The sequence below is a fragment of the Chanodichthys erythropterus genome, chromosome 20, assembly GCF_024489055.1.
Source record: "Chanodichthys erythropterus isolate Z2021 chromosome 20, ASM2448905v1, whole genome shotgun sequence".
Taxonomy (NCBI): Eukaryota; Metazoa; Chordata; class Actinopteri; order Cypriniformes; family Xenocyprididae; genus Chanodichthys; species Chanodichthys erythropterus.
Window position 1 is genome coordinate 22587086 of NC_090240.1, and position 23530 is coordinate 22610615.

The 23530-nt window shown below is 36.4% G+C and overlaps 1 protein-coding gene across 2 annotated transcripts in view; it reads left to right on the plus strand.

Moving 5' to 3' along the window:
- Positions 1-23530, plus strand: part of magi3a (membrane associated guanylate kinase, WW and PDZ domain containing 3a) — a 175300-nt gene that overhangs the window by 62133 nt on the left and 89637 nt on the right. The window lies entirely within an intron of this gene.

Genomic DNA, 23530 nt, shown 5'->3' on the forward strand with positions numbered 1-23530 from the left:
TGTGTTGAGGCAAGTGGGAGCAAAAATCTGTAGGACATTGGCCCTCTAGGACTGAGTTTGGACACCCCTGCCTTAATGGGACATCTTTATTACTCATCCACCCCTAAAAGGGGCACATTATTAGTAGTAGTATGTACCCTTAAGTCAGTGTTTCCCAAACCTGTTCCTGGAAGCACACCAACAGTACACATTTTGAAAGCCTCTCTCATCTGACCCATCTATTTGTAGTTCTTGGGCTGTGTCCGAAATCACCCCCATACTCATAAATAGGGCACTATTTAAGAGGAAATCCATTTGTAGTGGTATCCGAAACCGTAGTGGACATTATTGAGTTCACTCATTCAAGGTTTCAAGATAAATCTTTTCATTACTACTGGAGCTACCAGTTTGCTAAGTGTCATTTTTTTTTTAAACGGCAAGCACAAACTACGCAATAGCGGTAGCCCTTCCGGCGCGTTCATTGTCCGAATTTGCTTACTCGTTTTCATTCACTGCTTCAAGTAAACTGTATTAGTGGACTAATTTAGGGAATAGTGAATGAGGGTATATGGGTGTTTTCAAACACAGCCTTGAAATCTCTACTAACGAATTGATGAGTTGAGTGTTGTCAAAAGTAGTGGCAATGTGCTCATTTGATATGTCTGTGATTGGCTAGGTGTATTTGATTTGGAAGAGTTTGGAAATGTGTACTGTTGGTGTGCCTCCAGGAACAGGGCTGGGAAAGGTATGCCTGAAGGTATTACTATGAAACTTTTAGGGGTAGATAAGTCACAAAGTTGTTCCTTTAAGGGTACTGCCTCAGTTATAAGCTGTTGTACCCCCAAAGGTAAATTTCTGTACTTTTTTTTTCTTTCTGAGAGTGTTGGTCAGTTCACTTACGTACTCTCTGTATATTCTATATACACCCTGAACAGAAAGTGGATGGGGACCAGGAATTATCATCATGAGGGTGATTTTAGGTGAACTGTCTCTTTAAGTGAAGTTAGATGAGACATTGCAAGCAGTTTCGAAACAGAAGTGGAGGAGGCTGCTCCATAATCTGTTCTCGGAGATTTCTGATTTTCAGGATGGTAATTTTGGGAATCCAATTCAAAGTCGAGCAGTTTTACAGCGTTCTACCTCACAACCCAAGAATTGAGTTCTTTTGTTTGCTTCAGTAGTTTCACTTGTCTAAAAAATGGCTTTGCATCTCACTTAGCACTGATCTCTGAAAAACAGAATGTTTGTCCTTGAATCTGCCATTCTGATTCAGTGAATCACTGACAAACATAAGAATTAATGCTGATTAAATGACTTGAATGTAATTGTTTTTTTAATGGAGTAGCGCAGAGTACTGAATGAACATTGATCTAATTGTGACTTTCTCTTCTCTTTCATGCGAACACGTGGTTATCGGATCCTCATCATCACAGGTAATTGGATTTCTTTTATTTACAACCTCTGCTTGTTGCTAATGAGTGTCAGATGCTATTTCTTTTCTTACGTATGTGTTACCATGTCACCAAAGGGGTAAATATTTGTATTGCACATGTTGGAAAGGCTTCAGACATTTTTGTTGTACTGAAAAAGGACTGTCCTTGCATGAGCTGTTGACTAACACAGAGTTTGTGAGGGGAATAATTGTGGTCTTGACTCATTAGTCATGAAGCTTCTGTCACACAGCACTTACGATCACAGACAGCCGTAGATTTACACCCACAAAGTTAAATAGTAGTCGTTTAAATTCTCTTCACTCCTATTGAATGACATGATCTGTCAAAGTGCAACTACAACTATGTTGTCAAGCTTGACACCTTATAAATAGGAAGCATTTTGCACTTGAGTGTAATTTATTCAGTGAGACTTTAATAACTGTCTTTTTCTACAGTACAGAACTGCTTTATCATTCATTTTTAGGATGTTTTTTATTGTTTTGGCAGTGATGTAGCTAATTAGTGCTATTTTTAAAGGAATAGTTTGTGCATAAATTACATTTCTGTTATCATTTGTTCTACCTCCAACCTGTCGTTCCAAATCTGTCATTTCTATCTCCATTGGAACCTAAAGAAGATGCATTGCAGAATGTCAAACCGTTCAACAGAATGAAAATGAATGACTTTAGCTAAAGATTAAAAAAAAAAAGATCATTTAAAAACACATTTAGTTCATTTCATTGTGTAAAAACAATTAAATTATTTAATATGCACAAGTATAATGCCATAAAATAGCTTTTTATATATTATTTGTTTCTTCAAATGCGATAACATTCTATTTACATTCTATTCATTGTTACCATTATTTTTTAGACTTTTCCTTTTCCAGTTTCTCTCACCACCCCTACATATACTACCATTCAAATGTCTGGGGACAGTAAGATTATTTTATTTTTTAAAGAAATGTTTATTTTAGGGCTGTCAATAGTTTTTTTTTTTTTTAAATCGCGATTAATCATGCACCCTTAACCCTTAAATGCATGACTGTTTCGCCAATCATTCTTACATATTCGGGTCTTTATCGACCCGGATCTATATCCAACACGGAAGGATCTCTACCTGTCGCGATAATATAAAACTCCTCTGATATTAGAGTAACAATTACAGAAGAATAAAATAAATCATATTTTGTTACCTTTTGGAGCTTGAAAGGGCTCAGTTTGAGCAGATGTTTTATGCCATCATCACTGTCCTCGTCAGAGCTCATTTCCTAGTAAATTCAGCAAATAATGGGCTAGTTTTATGTTTGAGGTCATGAATATGAGCTCATTCGCGATCTCAAACATATTCTCAAAACTATATAGTTTTCAACATCTTCAAAATCAATATTTTGATCGCTAAGAGCTTCACCAGATTCATTCAGTAACAGTTACAGTCATATTTGATTGCGTTCAGTACTTGCTCTGCAGTAAATCGCTGAGCCATTTCATGTTTTCCTTATTATTTCATTTTCTGTCTGAACGAGTCGTTACTTCAGCATTGTGTATCAGACATTGCCACTCTGTGGAATAAAGGTGAATTGCACTTATTCCGTCATCTAAGATTCAATTATTGTTGTGCAGAAAAAATATACGTACACTCATACATACCTCGGGTCGTTTGCGACCCTATACAATTTTTACAAAAAATGAATGCAAAAAAGGCATTTTTTTATGTTTTTTAACATAATTTTATGTTTTTTTTCTTGCTATATTCTTTATAATGAATTGATTGAGGAAAACCAAGAAGGTTGATGTCTAACTTTAACTTTAAAAAATGAACGAGGAGGAGGGTAGTGAATGACGTCCCGGGTCACTAAAGCCCCGAGGTATGCATTTAAGGGTTAATCGTGATTAATTGCACACTTATCGTGAAATGAAGCATACACCATTTATCATGTTTAACACGTCCATTTTGCCATCATTGCTTATATCCAGCAAAGTAAACCATCAGATTGAAGTGTGAAAAATACAAAACTGTATTTTTCAGCTTTTTCCCAAGGTAAATTTAGTTGTCTTTCCAAAAAAGGACACCAAATATTTTTTCATATAATTCATACATTTATGTACACCAAAGCACCCAAAAAAAAAATCACAGCAAAAAAGAACGTTTCAGAATTCACAGTGTAGGATTCACGTGTGTGCAACAGCAAAGAGCTTGTTTACATTTTAGACAAGTCAAGTTGCGATAAAGGACCACATGGAGATGCCAAAAAAACCTAAACCAACCGCCTTGACCTGCATATATACTAAAGTACCTGGCAACATACACAGGACAAATCCAAACATTATCCTGAATGTGTGTGAAAACAATGTGAATATACTGAAATGTGTCTGTTCATAAATACAGTGTGCGATCAGTGCGTCAAGAGCGCTCATACATGATTTGTTTCGTTCAGACAGGAACAGCGCGTTGAGGGAGGACTTGCACTCTTCAGATAAAATGACAGAATATGACAGAGATTGTGTTTTAAAGTGAAACAGACACTGGAATGAATAATTCTCTCTGCCATCTCTGATAAAATCAGCATGGACTTTAAGATCATCTAACTGCATGACGCAAATTACGTTATGATGCAATTACACATGCTTCCGTTTTTTTTTTTTTTTTATTTAAATATGTGTTAAATTATTTTAATGTGTTAAAGCTTTGGAATTAACGCGTTAACATTGAGAGCCCTAGTTTATTTACATTTATTTTCACTACATTGACACTACATTTATATTTCAAATAAATACTGTTCTTTTGAACATTCTATTCAGCAAATAATCCTGAAAATATAGCACATTCAAAAGATTTCTGAAGGATGTGACACCGAAGACTGGAGTAATGGCTGCTGAAAATACAGCTTTGACATTACAAGAAATAATAACATTTTACAATTTATTAAAATATAAAACCATTATTTTAAAATATTGCAATATTTTACAATATTACATTTTTTACTGTATTTTTGATTAATTATATGCAGTCTTGGTGAGTATAAGAGACTAATTTTAAAAACATACAAAATTTCTGACCCCAAAGTTTTGAACCGTAGTGTAAATAAAAAAGCTAAACTAAAATTCATAAACAAAATGATCAAATGCATAAAAAAAATGATTAAATTATGTTATTTAAATTAAATTGGGAAAAAAAAAGTGTTGAAAAATAATATAACCTTATTTTCAATCAACATTCATTTGCATTCTATGAAAAAGATCAGCCTGGATGTGCAAAATATCAGGTTCTAAAGTTAGTACACATTTTCAACAACATGAAGTTGAGTAAACGTTGACAGAATTGCTATTTATTGCTTCTCCTGTGGACATTTTATTAACCTATTTTCTAGATTCTCAAGAAACATCTCATGGTTCCCTACGCACACTCTTTGTAGTTCTCCCATGCCTTTTAAACCACATCACTAGAGAGAAACCTGGAATTGTGATCTTTGCTGTCCAATCCCTGGAGAACAGTTCCTATCAGACAAACCCACACATGAAATTGCAGATCCTCTTTGGACTCAGCTCACTGCAACACATTCCCCTAAGACCAGGTCTGCAACCAGCCATCACAGAAAGGCAGCATGTACCTGCACAGAGGGAAAGACACACTGGAGCAGAGAAGCAGAGAGAGTTGAAAGAACAGAATATATTAAAAGAATAGCACTTTATGATACGAAATGATGTGGAGAGAACCTCTAACAAGGTCACCGCAGCATCTCCTCGTGCTGTTCTTCACTGAAGTGCATGTTCTTTCTCGAATCATTTACATTCCACGGCTGTTATAATGTTATCACTGAACTGAGTGGATCAGATCATCACGTATCTTTGCCGACCTGATATGCATGAGCAGCCAGAAAACCCTGACGTGAGGTGCCTGAAAATGAGCGGTTAGAAGCATTCAGACAGGGTTCAGACTTAAAAGGTTGATCTGGCTTTTGATCTCAAAACTTGATCATTATTGCAGTGAACTGCCGGTTGTTTGTGTCACTGTCAAGAAGCTGAAAATGCTAATCACTTGGGATGGGAATCGTAAGGATTTTAATGATTCTGGTTCTGATTCTTGTAGTACTAGAAAAATAATTGGTCACTGTTATATACTAGGGGTGTGACGAGACAGGTATCTCACGAGACGAGACAAGAGATTGAGTTCACGAGACGAGACGAGACAAGATTTTTACACACTTTTTAAGAAATCCTCAATGGTGAAATACATGACTAGAAAAAATATTCTGCAGGTGTATTTGAAATGTTTTAACTAATCATCTTGAAATGAATGTCATTTCAGTTCTACTTTCTTACTATGAATTATCATATGCAGTAAAAGACAACAATACTCAAGTACTGTAAAAGGTTTTGCCACTAACTCAACTGATTGGCTTCTCTTCTGTATGATTTCAGTCTCTTCAGACCTTATAACTGTACATGATTTATGAGCGTCTACAACCTTTGACCTCCTAACTGGACTCCTTTCCACAAACTGATCATAGAAATAAAACAGTATAAATAAAAATGGTAACACTTTACAATAAGGTCTCATTTATTAACATTAATGTTTTAACCAACATCAACTAACAATGAGCAATATATTTGCTACAGTATTTATTAATCTTTATGTTAGTTAATAAAAATAGTCATTCATTGTTAGTTCATTATAGTTCACAGTGCATTAACTAATGTTAACAAATGAAACCTTATTATTTGTGCTTAATAAGATTAAGAGAAAACTGTTATTCATTTTTTATGGTAACACTTTACAATAAGTGCAACCATTATCGCACTCTCTCAATATTCAAAGTGCAAAGAAGACCAAACTTTTCTTTGATACAGAGCTAAGAGATGGTTACAACTACACTGCCCAGCCTAAAATAGCTTTCATGTTGAGAGATACTTGCATTCATCAGGGAGCCGTTTTCAAAATGCGGGGTATTGAAATCACGTTTGAATGCGCGCGCACGTTTACTTTCACTTTCAGCGATCGCGCGTAACTCTGAATATGGAGCGGCGGCGACCGTTATCCAACTGGATTAAATGTTTTTTATTTATATACAAAGCAAAATGACATTGGAGGCGTAATGTAAACGTAGCGGTGGCATATTTATTTCCTAATCATCCTAACCACTCATGGCAACATCACGAGACTACTTTTCGCCTCGACGAGAAATCTCGTCACATATTAGTCTCGCGAGATCTCGTGCCACGAGATCTCGTCACACCCCTATTATATTCTAAACAAAAACGCATGCTGTTTTTTGGTACATTTATTTTTAAACTACATACATAGAGCGGTGTTTTGAATGTACATCTTTAACAACCAGTAAGTAATTATACAGATGGAAGTCTCAAAAACTCCAAGTACACATACAGTAAGACCTTGACAATAGCACCATTTTGAGTTGGACTCAATAATGCAGCAAAAGTGAGGTAGTCGAAAACCACTTTGTCAATAAGTGAATCATTAGACTCTTTTCAACCAGTAACTTATAAATGTGAGTGTTTTGTGAGTCTTCCTGGTTGATTCATTTGTCAAAACCGTTCAATTGAATTTTCAGCTAAAGCTTAGATTCTTTTACCATGATGTTGTAGATTCAGCAGAAGCTCAGTTCTTCGGCTCTAATACTGTATAGTATTTCTGGAAACACTGTCACAGGTAGCAATAAGAGGCCGGAAAAGTTCAATGTATATATAAGAAACAGCTGGAGGACCAATTTGCAACTTATTAGGTCAATTGGCAACATGATTGGGTATAAAAAGAGTGGTAGTGTCTCTCAGAAGTCAAGTGGATCAAGTGGATCTTAATGATTTTCAGTACATTTAAAATAGATAGGCTATAGCAAGTTTTTGACAACATTGCTTATTTTTTTAACACAAGTAGGCTATACGGGTTCTGTCTCGTGCACAGACGCACATGTGAGCCTTTGAAAGCATTTGGTTGCAGAAAGACACGTTAGGCGTGTGCACTGCGCACTTGTGGACTTTTGTTTTCAAGTAGTCTGTTCACTGTCGCATGGGCTGTTTTCAGTACACACACTGCCCGTGCCATCACAAAAATTGGGCTGCACGTGGATGGGAAGTGTGGACATCCGCAAACCCTCCTAATGACGATAATTTCACGATGCGGACGGCGCGGATGCCGAAGTATACTTTGGGGTTAAGTCCGTAATAACGGGCCCCCAATCCACCCGGGCCCATATGCACGTGCATACCTTGCATGCCCAGACGCTACGCCACTGTCTACAGTGCATAATATCATCCAAAGATTCAGAGAATCTGGAACAATCTCTGTGCGTAAGGGTCAAAGCTGGAAAACCATACTGGATGCCCGTGATCTTTGGGCCCTTAGACGGCACTGCATCACATACAGGAATGTTACTGTAATGGAAATCACAACATGGGCTCAGGAATACTTCCAGAAAACATTGCGGTGAACACAATCCACCGTGCCATTCGCCGTTGCCGTATCTAAACATGATCCAGAAGCGCAGGCATTTTCTCTGGGCCAAGGCTCATTTAAAATGGAATGTGGCAAAGTGGAAAACTGTTCTGTGGTCAGACGAATCAAAATTTGAAGTTCTATTTGTAAAACTGGGACGCCATGTCATCCGGACTAAAGAGGACAAGGACAACCCAAGTTGTTATCAGCACTCAGTTCAGAAGCCTGCATCTCTGATGGTATGGGGTTGCATGAGTGCATGTGGCATGGGCAGCTTACACATCTGGAAAGGCACCATCAATCCTGAAAGGTATATTCAAGTTCTAGAACAACATATGCTCCAATCCAGACGTCGTCTCTTTCAGGGAAGACCTTGCATTTTCCAACATGACAATGCCAGACCACAGACTGCATCAATTACAACATCATGGCTGCATAGGAGGAGGATCCGGGTACTGAAATGGCCAGCCTGCAGTCCAGATCTTTCACCCATAGAAAACATTTGGTGCATCATAAAGAGGAAGATGCGACAAAGAAGACCTAAGACAGTTGAGCAACTAGAAGCCTGTATTAGACTAGAATGGGACAACATTCCTATTCCTAAACTTGAGCAACTTGTCTCCTCAGTCCCCAGACGTTTGCAGACTGCTATAAAAAGAAGAGGGGATGCCACACAGTGGTAAACATGGCCTTGTCCCAACTTTTTTGAGATGTGTTGATGCCATGAAATTTAAAATCAACTTATTTTTCCCTTAAAAGGATAAATTTTCTCAGTTTAAACATTTGATATGTCATCTATGTTGTATTCTGAATCAAATATTGAAATTTGAAACTTCCACATCATTGTATTCTGTTTTTATTCACAATTTGTACAGTGTCCCAACTTTTTTGGAATCGGGTTTGTAATTTACATTTGATAGACATATTTTGATGAAAAAGATGGCATCCACTAACATTCAAGTTTGGGATCTGTAAGATTTTTTAAATGCTTTGAAAGAAACATCAAGGCTGCATTTATTTCATCACAAAGGACAGTAATACTGTCAAACATTATTACATTTTTAAATAACTCTAGTACTTTTATATATTTTTAATATACACTCAAAAGTTTGGGATCGGTAAGATTTGTAATGTTTTTAAAAGAAGTTTCGTCTACTCACTAAGGCTACATTTATTTAATAAAAAATAAAGTAAAAACATTAATATTGTGAAATATTATTACAATTTGAAATGACTGTTTTCTATTTTAAAAAATATTTTGAAATGTAATTTATTCTTGTGTTGGCAAAGCTGAATTTTCAGCATCGTTAATCCAGTCTTCAGTGTCACATGATCCTTTAGAAAACATTCTAATATGCTGATTTGCTGCTCAAGAAACATTTATTGTGTACAATTGTACAAAATATTTGTGTACTATATATATATATATATATATATATAAAATATATATAATTTCTAAATTCTTTGAAAAATAGAAAATTCAAAAGAACAGTGTTTATTTGAAATGGGACTCTTTTGTAACATAATAAATGTTTTTACTGTCACTTTACTACCAATTTAATGCATCCTTGCTGAATAAAAGTTTTCATTTCTTTAAAAAAAAACTTTTTTAGTGGATATTAACATTAAGTGATATTGTGAACATTGTGATGTTGTAGGTTTTCTAATTAGGCACTAAACAGAGCATCTAGAATTTGGCATTTTTCATATCCCTATTCGTCACACATACTGTATGTGCCTGTGAACATAGGCACCTGAAAAAAAAAATTGTTGTTGGCAGACAGAGCCTTATTAATCAACTCCTATAGAGGCATCAGTCATGGACAAACTCGACAATCCCTCTCCCTCACACACAGACGCACACATTTGGATTGATTTTCTTCACTCTTTTGATTGCCTTTCTCCCTCTTCATCTAGGCTTCTGTCTTATCATCCTAGCAGATTCCTTAGGGGGGCTGAACTTATCCAGTGAAAACAGTACTAAGAAGGCATTCAGATGCTAATCTGACTCTGGTGGAGTCTTTTCTTTCTGCTGGCAGAGGTTGGGAGTGTATCATTTCTCAATTATACAACTCCTCTAGCTGTTGAAGTTCCTCAACCCTCCCTGCATACTGGTGCCAAATGTGCCACAGAACAATACATCTCAGTCAGCACAAGTTCAATCTAATTATTATCATCATCATTGATATTAACACACTGTTGATTTTTTTTAAATCTTGTGAGATCTTTTTTCATTTTGAACATTTCTTTTTGGTTAAACTTACTCATGCACTGAGAATGTCCTGTAGGACTCGCTACAGAGTGTTTTGATTGCATATGCAATCACTGATTCATTGTAGATGCTCAAACAAATGCTCATTGTTGATCAGTGTTCCTGCACTATAAATTCCTGTCAGTTATTCATGGAAGCAGGTTAATGCTAATGTCTTGCATCAATTGGAGTGACAGATTGGACTATTATATCTGTATATCTATATTTTTATAGGTAACTAACTTGGCGAAATACAAGGTTAGCGAATGTGATGGATAACATGGTTGATGTATTTTTTTTATTATTATTATTAATTCATAAAATAAGGAATTTTAAGTCATGTCATATAATATTCACGTGCTTGTACTGTTGTTTTAGTTTTTTTTCCCCATGGTATCGATTCAGTATTGGTATCGAGATTTTAGTGAAGTGTCGTCTCGAAGCCACGATTTTGGTATCGTGGATGGCCGAGGGCAAGTGTGAGAGAGTTTTAGGGCTAATCGAAAGAAGTGTCATGTGGCCTATCTGGCTCAGTGCTTACTTTTTACGCCTCAATGCAAACATTTAACATTTGGTTTCTGTTTACTTATTTATTATTATTGTATATTTGTATTGATTTATTGACACTTCCGAGATATGTTGCTTTTTTGTGATTAGAAAATGTTGGCAAGCCAGCAGCAAAATTGTGTTCAATTATTGTTGAACTGTGTCAAAATATCTGGGAATATTAGATGCTGTTTCCATAGTTGAAGGAGTCCTCTCATTAATTTAAGCCTGTGTACAGTATGTGCTCTCCATGCTTTGGGTTCAGTGCTGCCGCCAGCTTTGCAGCAGCTGAGGCATGACACACACACAGTGTCCCTTACTCATTTCGCATCGGTGTGACAGAGGATGAAAATCCTGCATCAGCTTGGCATGTCATATGGCCTCTTCTTGTCTCTCTTCATATGAGTAATGATGTCACTGTGACTGGTGACGATGGAGTGTATTTTTCATCTTCAAGGTTTATGCGTGCTACAAATGTTTATTAATAGCAGTAAGTGCAGTTATCGTTCAGGGCAGGACAGCGTTGGCTGCTGTTTGTTTTGTCATTCCCATTGCAGTCTGTTCCTCCTTTTGTGCACAGAGGAAATAAAGGCATTCGGTTTGCTCGTGCTAAGTGAATAAGGCACTGTGCAATAAAGCATGCAGATAAAATAGAGCTGCTTGACTGATATCTGCTACAGTTTGACTCCATGCAACAGGTTAAGAAAATCTAATTAATTAGTAGGGGTGTAACAATACGCGTATTTGTATCGAACCGTTCGGTACGAGGCTTTCGGTTCGGTACGCGGTACGCATTATGTACCGAACGGTTCGTTGGACTAATTAATTACATTTGGAAAATAAAAAAGTTTGTGAAATATAATGTTATGCGTTCAACAAGGTAGCCCAATAACCCAAGCGACGTAACAGGCAACGCCCCTGACACCCCCGAAGAAAAAAACACCAACTTATACGTTTATGTTATGCTGCGTTCAAACCGAACGCGTCTGGAGCGTCTGATTTAACGTTACATGTGGCTACTCAAGCAGGCGCTCGCTCACTCAGTACGCGCTGAAGGCTCTTTGCAAAATGGCTAATGTGTTTAACACATAGACTGTAAAGGTTTAACAGACCAGAAATAGAAGATCGTCCAAATAACCAACAGGTCTGGTGTTTGGGTGCACTTTGGATTCCATGTAAGCTATATAACATTTTCATTTCTTTATAAGGAGCTGTTTTTTTTTTTTATCTCTTTCGAGCGTGAGTTTAAAATATTCTAATCTCCCCCCAGAGTGAGTTTTTTTTTTTTTTATGCAACCATTATTTAAGAACGTTTGCCTTTAATGTTTCCATAGCGACGCGTCTTGCGTCACTAGCGCTGAGCGCAGCAACAATAACACTGTATGACAGATGGATCGCTATTATTTTGTTTTTCCTGGTTTATTTAAAATATTCACAAACTTGCTTACCATGTTATCAATTATCTGATATTCCGATCCTCAAATATGTGTAAGTGAGTGTGTTTTGTCGTTTAAAAGCCTTTATAAATGATCTTTATCTTGATCTATAACGCGAGATAGGCGCCGCCATCTTAGTTTGCGCTGGAGTTCACAGAGTTCTGTCAGTCGGATTTACAGCAGGTGAATTCATCATTTTCTCCCGAAATATATGCAAGTAGGTGGCTGGTGAACTGGAAGAATAATAGAGTAAACTTTATAGTTACTTCGGCCCATTATGTGTGTCTGATATGAATAAATATCGGCAAATTGTATATGAATGGATTGTTATTGCTCCTTCCACTGATGTCTGACATCAGTGTGCATTTTATAAACTCTAAATATATTGTTTTAATGGTGCTTATGCGTATATAAATGTCTGAAATCTTAAAAGAATGAACGTTAAAGAACGTTATGTGGCTGAAAACACTGCATAGTTGTGATAAAACGTAGCGAACCGAACCGTGACACCAGTGTATCGTATCGAACCGAACCGTGAATTTTGTGAACCGTTACACCCCTATTAATTAGGGCTGCCAATAAAGTATAAATGTATGCAGTGTAGACATTTTTAACAGTTTAATTTTCATGTGGAATAGGTTTTGAATAATAGCCATGTGTGTCTGTTTGCTTTCTGTGATAGCTGATACACATTACACAACTGTGAGCTCATTAAAGGTTTTTATATATTATTTTACTTATTAATGTATAATTTTATAATTGCAATATTTTTGTTTTTTATTTTTATTAAGTGCATTTATTTCTTCTTAAAATCATTCTTCTTGGTGAACCCCGTGTTGCTGGTCTCCCCATGGCTGTTAAGCATATAAGTGTTTGTCTTCCTGAGCTAAATGGCTCTCAAGGTCTTCCACCCACGATCCATAGCGATGGAGATGGGCTTTGGAACATGATAAAGCTGTAATTTTGGATATTTCAGTCTTTTTCTTGAGCAGAAATGCATATCTGGCCAAGGGTATTACAGTATCGAGATGGACTGACTTGCTTTTAAACAGATTTTGGCACCAGCCTCTGCAGATTTATGCTGAACATTATTCACAGATCTCATTAATTCTGTCAAAGCCTCTCTCATGATGGACACATTAAATGGAATCTGTACACATGCCATTCAGAATCATAGCTGTTGATATGGCACTGGCCCATATTCTTCCTCTGTACAAAACCAGCTGTCATCAGTATAAGTATTTTGTGTAAGATTACGAGACATGGGTCAGAACACATTGTAGCTGCTCAGCTCTGTGAATGTGAGACTTCACAGATCTCTTTTAAACCTGTGATCACCCCTGATCGTTTCTTTCTCTCTGATGTTAAGAACACCATGTAATAGTGCTGCTGGTGATTCTCATCACAGCCGCTCCAGGGAATTGGTTCTCACATTCTCTCTCTTACTATTATATTCTACGGGTCATTTGGTTTCTGTGCAGTGTTTGGCTTAGATTTTCAATCTGCCTGTTTAAGGATGTTTTGGGTGGGTTTTTTTTTGTGGGTTTTTTTTTTTTTGGTGTCAGAACTTATCTTATACATATAGATTGGGCCTTCAGGCACTATATCTTCTAATGGAAAGATACCTTAAATTTGCTTAAAAAATAAATGTAATAATTAGGGATGAATGACAGCTCATGGCTTTGTTAGGGATGCACAGTGTATTATTTATCATTCACTTTTAGAGATTTGTTGTTTAAATGTGTCAATAAATGTGTTAATAATATATAAATATATATATATAGGGTGCGATTTGTAGGGGGAATTTGGGGGGGTGGGGGGGGGATGGGGGGGTCTATGTATCCCTGCCTCTGCTGAATTATTTTTATCCCTGGTGGGGATAAAAAAATATCCCCCCCCCCCCCGGGCGATGTTACTCCACAAACCACCAACAGAGCATATAAAATATCAAAAACAAAAATCTTTTTTTAAAACATCTTCAAGTAAAATGCTGCATTTATATAGAACTGTCTTTTTACGACTACAACAAACGGGACACTTTTCAGATGCGCATTCCAACTTTGCCTCAGCGCCAGGCGCAAGTCAAACCAGCGCGGAAAATGTGCAGGTGACGACGAGGGAGCTTCAGTTGAACAACAGTGAACTGTGGTCAGATGATATGTTGTCAGGCTATGTCGGTAAAACTCAGAAAAATGAACATGACTGTCCAATCAGCCGTTATACTGTACTTGTGGAGCACACTCAAGAACTGCATGCGCAAATGCGCCGGCGCGCACTGCATAATTACTTTATTATAGCTTAAATAAAGCGCAAAAGAAACTACGTGCAATGACCGTCGTTGTTCTGTTGTAAGTTAAGACATGAAATTACCAAACATGCGATTAAAGCTGCCTCAAACTGTACATGCATGTATTTGTTGACATGGTTTTAATGCTATTGTTGGACTTAAAACGTCTTAAAAATGCACATGTACACTAAGGAAATCAAAATTTTCTAGGGGGAGCGTGTCCCCGTACCCCTCTAGCAAACTACATTTTCTGACCACTGTAATTATGAAACCCTGCGTACGGCCCGGCTTATATTCTATCTAATGATATCTGAGGTCAATGTTTATTTCTCCAAATGTGCGCACTTTTGAAAATAAATTTTCTGTGTATGCACTGTGATCAAAAATAAATGGCACCAAACGCAGTTGAATGTAAAGGTTTGTATATTCTATTAATAACTACCGATTGATTTTGCATTTCTATCAGAAATTAAGAATTATTAGTGTCATTGTAGATAGTGGTGCAAATATCTAAGCTATCTAATACTTAAAATCTCAAGGTTAAATCAAAAAAATTTTGTAAAAATGTTTCTGTAACAGATGCCAAAAATAGTATATAGCTCCACTGTAGTTTTTTAACAAAAAAAAACAACAACAAACAAACAAAAAAAAAAACTTTTCAAAACATCCCCCCCTGTTTTTTTCACAAATCGCACCCTGCATATATATAGGTGACACATTATTTCAGTAGTCTACTTTCTAGTACTAACTAGTTTCTAGTACTAACTATAAATAACTTTGAGTATGTCAACATTTTCTGCTAACCCTGACCTTAACCCTAACCTAACAGTCTATTAAAGTCTACTAATAATACTTTAATGACAGTTAGTTGACATGTAGTGTTACTTATAGTTTGTCGAATGTCCAAAGTGGACTATCAAAATAAAGTGTAACCGGGTGTAATGGTACACAAATATGACGGTTCCCCTCTAGAGTTCATTTCTCTAGTGAACGAACATGCTGTGGACACAAAATGACTTGCCTGAGGTAAATGTAATGCTACATGAGATATTATTCTCAAGCTGTTTTATTGATGTCTTTCACAGTTAAAACATTGGTTGAGAGATTACACGTAAACATATATATATATATATATATATATATATTTCTCACAAAACTGTCTCTTCTGCAAGCTTTTAATTTGAGTTTAATTTAATTACATTTATTGTTTTTGGCCATAACAGAAAAATAATTATCAATAATTATAATTATTGGTCATTTCAGCCAGATACCTGATAGAGGTTCATCTTTAAATAATAATTTCCCACACAGCTTACATCTCACCTTTTAACATTTCTGATGACACAGCTAACCATTGACTTACATAAAACATAGCAAATTATAAGCATTACCTGTGTGTTGATTCATATTAATCTGATGTGTAGCTGTAAATCACAGGTTGGGTTGAGAGAACATACTGTTTCTCAGCATTTGTAACGATGCCACCACCTGTGACTGCACAGAACAGCCGTTCGCAGTGGAAATAATATGGTGTTTCACACATGCTGATTCATGAGTGCTGTAGTGTATACTAGAGGCATGCAGTGTTTCATCTCTGCACTGTGTTTTAGCCTGATAATGGGAAATATCTGCAGGGAAACATCAAACTCACTTCACCCTAAAGTTTGGTGACTTGTTTTTACTGCATCAGCAATAGGATTTTTCTCCAGTTTGGTCTTTGTAATGCAATGAAAGTGCCACTTTCCATTTTAATATGTCTGTGAGGGGGACGTTTTGTTGACCTGCTACTGAGAGAACAGCCTTTTACTGTAATGGTTCATGAAGGATGTTAGGCTGAAAAAGCGAGATATATTGTAGGTATTCTTCTCAAGACACCTGGTCATGCCACTATAAATCTGAACCGTCCCTGGGAGGGGTTCCAAAAGGCCCAACATGGTCTTTCAAGACAAGGTTATCTTTTTCTGCCAGGGATAATGTAACATTGTTCAGTATTAAAGCTGCCTTGTGAAAGATTACGGTCTCACCTTTAAACCCAATAGGCCGACTCTGATTTGTGTACCAGGGTTGCGCAGCATTCAGAATTGAATTGAGAATGCCCTTTAAATTTTAAGGGAGAAAGCCGACATGATGCAGAATTCTAATTCAAATTTGAATTTAAGAAGTAGAATTGAAATGAAATAAAATTAAAAGAAAAGTAAATTTTATTTATTATTAATATTATTAACCATAAAGATAAAATATATATCTAGAAACCTTTGATATCAGAAATGTACATTTAAATTTTGTTTACATTTATTTAATTAGGATCGCTGTGGAAGAACATTTAATTTTACAAAATTTAATTTATTGTCCCTCTTATATATTGTAAAGTCTTACTCTATATGAAACCGTTATTTTCATTTTAGATGTAAATGCCTACACTTCAGGGAATAAATATGCAAATTAATCCAAATTAATTGTGTATGAAATTGAATTGTGTATTTAATAATGTTTTATAACAAAACTTGTGATAAACAAATGAAAATATTGGACTACTAAAAGGCCTTTGTTGTGTTACTGTTAAATTTCTTTGAATTGTATTTGAGAAAATTCCTCTTCCTGTCAATTTACTTCAACATCATTCGGGTTGCACTCAATTCAATTTAAATTCACACTCATGATTGAGGATGGCAATTCATAAATTTAAATTAAATTCATTTTGCCCAACTGTGCAATTGTAAAAATGGGTCAAAACATTAATACGAAATCCAAATTTGCTCTCATGACAATTGGCAACAAATATCTCTATCAGCCAGGTTTTAAAGTTCACTTTAGCATGTTTTGAACTTTACCATATATATGAAATACACAGTCCAGGAATATGTACAAATCTGAAGACATTTTATATAAAATATGACTGCAAACACAAACATATGTATTCTTCAGTACCCTCTACCCCAAAATACCAAGGTCTTTGAGGTAGAAACAGTCTCCTTGGTTACAGGATCCAGAGGAGAGAGCTGGAGACACTTGAAGGGGGGAAAAAAAGATCACTCGCTTTCTCCATTTCATTCCCTTCCCTCCAGCTTCAACTCCCACAGCTAATCCTGTTTGGAAATATTTTCAGGGAAAAGAGGATTATGTTGTAGTGTGCTACGAATTTTAGCACAGTTCACTCACACTTAATTAAATTCATCATTGTCTACTAAAAGCTTCCATTCTTCTCACTGGGAAATTTGCTCAAATAAATAAGAGTCAAGGTGCTGTAATTAAGTCAAATAGGTTCTCCTCATCTGGGAATTTTAGGAACCTCTTAAACAGGATTTTCTCTCATAATTTTGGAGAGGAAAAGCAAATCTGCAACTAAAAAAATTGAAAATCAGAAGCCGAAGTTCAGATTGTGAAGCCACAGTTCTGCCGCGCAAAGGTAAAATGCAATATTTTGTCAGTATTTCCTCACCAAGACATTCCCATGTGTTGAATTATTGATCTCACGTTCCTTGGACTCTAGTATGGACCACAACACCCTTGGTCTCAGAACATCATCCAGAAAGTATTCCCTTCAATAACTATTTCAGAGATATATTGCATTTGATCATGTGTGGAGGAGAGAGCCCTATAGTGGAATGCTGTCTGCTCTTCCATTATATTTCAGTTATTATATCACCAGATACTGTCTTCACTGTACAGTGATGTCCGCAAGTCTGAGACCATAATAAAAATTTGGGAATTTTATACATTTATAACAATTTATGTTGACATACAATAACAGAACGGGGGCAACGAGTTTGAAGCTCAAGAAAGTGCATCCATCCATCATAAACATACTCCACACGGCTCTAGGGGGTTAATAAAGGCCTTCTGAAATGAAGCAATGCGCTTGTGTGAGAAAAATATCCATATTTAACAAGTTATAAAGTAAAATATCTAGCTTCCGCCAGACCGCCTTCCGTATTCTTACGAAGAAAGTGTAAAACTCTTGCAGTTCAAAATGCTTAGACTATGTCCTACACCTTCCCTATTCAACTTCTGAAAAAATACTTTTTTCTTAAAGCAGAACTAAGTAACTTTTTTTTACCTTCATAAATAGTTTTCTAAGTCCTTACGATGGTTATTTGACTTTTAATGGTGTGTTTGAGGCGAGCACTAACCCCCTTTGGCACATCTATGCCAGAAAACAGCACTTGCAAGTTGAACTGCACCAACCCGAAACAATCTTGCCTTATGTTCACGTTCACGGGAGAGTGACAAAATGCTTCACAGTAATTCAAAAACAATGTATATATTATGACTTTATAAGACAATTTCGAAAATGACCCACCTCCATTGAGTGTACTGTATTTGCAAAACTACTGCGCTGGTGAGCGTTGTAGTCGTTGTAGTCCAGAGCTGCGCTTGGAGTAAGGAAACTGTAGGGGGAGCTTCGCAAATCTTACTGAGTTCCGCTTTAAGTTGAATATGGAAGGCGGTGGCGGAAGCTAGATATTTTACTTTATAATTTTAAATATGGATATTTTTCTTGTCTTTACCCTACAATGCATTAATTTACATGTCAGTTTCATGTCATAACTTTCTTTACCCCTTCTCCACTACAGAAAATGTGCTGTTGTGGACTCCAACTACAATCTTTATGTAGTATGTCAGGCACGTAACCTCACACAAGCCATTGTTTACTTCTCTTGACAGCAAGATTGACTTTTTTCGGTCAGGTTGATAATGCGGGGGAACAGAAGTGTTTGAGTGAGTGCCATTCTTTCTCTTTCCTGGCTGGCACATTCAAAGGGGACTTCTCAAGTGTCACTGTGGTCTTGTAGCGGAAAGGTGTCCTCTCCTCTAGACAAACTGGAAGGCTTGATCACTGAGGGCTCTTTAATGAGATAATAGGTATTCGCATTTATATTGTGACCCCTCGCATTAGAGCCCAGATATTATTACCAAGTAATGGGAAGCTGAAAAGGGCACTGTAATTTTGGTCTCATTGGTTAGATTGAAGGTATCACTGTGGTTCTAGTGTTACTTATCCCAGCTAATCATGCGGCCATTGTGTGTTTGTGTCAGACAGCATGCAGACTGTGAAATTTATGAAAGAAGCATCATGAAATACTACTGAAAAAAAATGCATGTGTATCTTTTGCATGTGCATCACATGACTCTTGATTGAAATACACTGATTAGTTAGTTGTGCATGTTTAATCATCTGGTTCTTTTTAGTGAATCAAAAACATTTCCTGAACAAATGACGAGTCATTCCTTCAGAAGTCAGACTGTTCTGCCTGCACTGTTTGGTTTGGATTCACTGAAAAGAACTGGTTCATTTGTTTGGGAATCGGACTGTTCTTGTCGTGCTATTAATTTTTGATTCACTAATAAGAACCAGCTAATTGGTTGAACTGTAGTTGTCATTCCCTTAAAAGAATTGGCTCAAAAGATTAATTTGATTGGGAATCAGACTGTGCCCGTTAAGCTGTATGCTTTTGATTCATTAAAAGAGTCATTTGTTCAGACTACACTGGTCCCACTGTTGGTTTCATGACGTAGGTTCAGCTCGCAACAGAGAATAACGTGCGTGTGAAACCATTAACAGATTCTAATGTCATTTAGTTCCTGTAATTTGAAAACAATGGAACAGACACTGAATAAGAAACGATTCTCAGTTCCCAACCTGATGTGACATTTAACAGATCTTATAAAATAGGTATTGTCAGCATTAGAAATGAGAATGTGTAATACCATTTTATGAGAGCAGATTACAAAATGGCAAACATCAAAGGATATTTCTCTTTTCAGATGGGTGTGAAAAGATGAAATGGCTTGACGTTTAGTCGATTTATGAAAAATGTCATTTGAATTAAAGCATTGAGAAATGTCTTAGAAATTTTATCTTTGTTAGGGACGTCCACTCCAAGCCTATTAATTAATTGATGTTGCTTTGAACTTTGTGCTGTGCGTGATTGATCCAGCCATTTAATGGCATACCCTTTATTCCCAGATGTCCTATTTGACTCTGTCATTACAGTTTTTCCTCTCATTAACATACAGCCCTACTCATCTTTCTATATCAATAGCTGCATCCCAATTCAGAGGCTGCATCCTTCGAAGGGCGATTGCGTAAAAGTTGCGTAACTAAGGCAGTCCCAATTCGAAGACTTCTTCAAATGCAGCCTCAAAATGCATCCTTCATTTCCCGAATAATGGATACAACAGATGGATCTTTTGAAACCTAGTCTACCCCAGAATTCATTGCGTGCTGGTGACAACAGGATTTCTTTGAGAGAAATTGCTGGATTACTTTCAATTTACTTGAATATTTACTGATACAAATAATAATAAAAAATTAAAGCGTTTCAAATGTTTCAAATAAGTTTCACATCTTACTAAGATGTGATTTTATTTAGTTTATACTCTTTATTATGTATAGATATTGACCAAGGTGAACATATTTAGACAGGTTGTGAACCCTGCTTTGTTTTTAGACAGTTGAATATAACTTTTGAAAAAAGTCCAGAACAAATGGTACTGCTGCTTGTGAACGGCAGCTTTCACATTTACAATATAGGCAAGAACAATCCTCCGTAGGCTAGACCGTCCCATTTAACAATGTTTAGCTCGACCATCGAGCCTTTGAAGTCTGCATCCTTCAAAGAATGCAGCCTCTGAATTGGGATGCAGCTAATATGTGACTTTGCTCTGCCTTGATTAGTTGTGTATGACAGTCCAGCTGGACCTCATGGGCCTGGGCTTGAGGTCTCAGATTAATTAAGGTTCTGTGCTACCCTTTGCTGTGATATCTCAGGCAGAACGATTTTTTTTCATTTTCTTTGCTGCTCCACACTAGCTCAAATTCTCAATGGGATGACAGTGCACTCAGTTAGATGTACTTTGCACAATAGAAATCCTATACGTGTAGGTCAACATTTAAAGTGCATTCGCAATCCATTTTAATTTACATAATCTGTCATACAGTATTTTAGAGTGAAACGTACTGTATAGCAAAAAAAATAAAATAAAAAAATGTTTAAAGGGACCTGTGTTATTTTAGTATTATATATTATTTTAAATATATTTATTAATATTTTGAATTAGCTTTTAATTTTATATTTCAGTTATAGTAACTAATAATACTCTAATACTTGCTCTGAAAGTCTATGGCGTCCCATAGAACCACTTGCAGGAAACTTATGAAATTTGGCACACAGATAGATGCCAGTTTGAACTGTGTCCATAGCCAATTTGGTGTCTCTAACCCAATCCCTCTGGCGCCACCAGCTGTCCATAATTGCACTCACGTATAATAACTTTTGAACCGTAAGGGCTAGAAACAAAAAAAATATTATTTTTTCCTCTGATTCGTTGGCTCAAGACGATTGCCTGTGATGTCATTTCCATAATGAACATTTTTCTGCCATGTTGAATTTTCTGAAAAACCTACTTTTTCTGACAGCATGTGCTTGTATTTCACGAAAATTCAAGTCGATTCTTCAAACCGTTTGCGAATAATGTGCAAACGAATTCAACAAAGTGCTTGCCAAAATGAACATATAGGCTATATCTCAGCAACGCTTTATCGTATTCAGACCAAACTTGGTACGTGTCATCACTTGCATGATCTGAGGCGACATGCTGTGTTTTGGTGCAGTGCCACCTAGTGGTCCGGAGATATGAAAAATTTACAATTTGCGCTCATTAGATTGAGAGTGACATGCCGAGTGGAATGATATCCAATTTTCCCATATTGGCACCATGTCATGACAATACTCCAAATGTTTTGGGGCAGCCTTCTGGTAATAACTGTTAATTGTTAATTGCTAACTGCTAAATGCTAATAACTTTTGACTATATTAATCTATTGTAATGAAACTGGTCTCAATAGACCGTTTGTCCAATTTTCACCAAATTTGAGTGAGAGAACCTTCATACCATGCCTGCAGAAAGATATGGATTTCTTGTCGATAAACAAAAAAAAAACATTTTCGTATAGCCCAGCAACAAATTTGAGGCATGATGCCAAAATGACTCTTGAGGCTGTATGTCTGCACTGCTTTGCCCTATTGACACCAAACTTGTTTCGTTGTCACCTTACTCTTACCGCACCACATCATTTTGGTCACAGCGACACCTATTGGTCGACTGTGATAAACCTTTCAATCATATTTCTAATGACCAATTTGCCTAAAATCATCTTAAAATGTCATTACTTGCTTGTTGTTGCAGCTGGTCTGACGCTCACAGCCATGTTGGCATGGCTTATCATGCTCTTTGTGCTTGGCCCCGTTAATTGCTGCTTGCAGCTATACTTATTATTTTTATTCTTTTTTAAATATTTCTATTTATTACTTTTAAATTTTATTTCAGCTTTAGATTTATTCATTTTAGTACTTCATCGTAAGATAAAATATAAATATTATATGAAAAACATAAATAAATAGGATAAACAATCAAAACTAAACTACTTACAGTCTTGTATTTTAAAAAAAAATTTTCTAATGCTCACTGACATGACTCACCATTAATAAAAAGATTGGCGCAGGCACAGATGCTGTTTAGCCATGGGCGTATTTCAGGCCTCTCCCTTGGAACAGCTGGAACTCATGATATGAGCAATGTGTTGCGTTTTGAGCACAGAAGTTGGAGATGCTAGTTTTAAACTTGGAGGTCAGTATCTTTTACAAAGACTTTGAATTCACGGCCACTGGTAAACGGATCATAGCTAATAAAGGCTCATGATCCAGCTTCATTGGTCTGAGTTTGACTGGAGCTGTCGTTTAAGCCCTGTTTCTTATTACAAACGGTTATAAAAGAAAAAAAATTCCAAATATATTTTAAATTATAATATAATATTTTATAATATTAATCATTTTAATATAATTTTAATCTAATCAAAAACATTTTTATTGCATTGGATGATTGGCAGGTGTAGACAGTTCTTCACTGTTTTTGATTAGCCTTCACATATGAACGCATAACATTTATAATGTGTATTTAACCAAAATCTGGTTTGATCACAAATTGTTTAAGACCCTAGTGTTTACACTTTTTGGATCATCTGAAATGGATGGAGACATTTTTTGTTTCCCATGCATTTTAAGAATCCAAGGCATTTTTTTCACTTTCGGTTGCATTTTATGCCCAAATCCTGGTCCTGCTCCAAGAATTGAGCCAGTAGTTG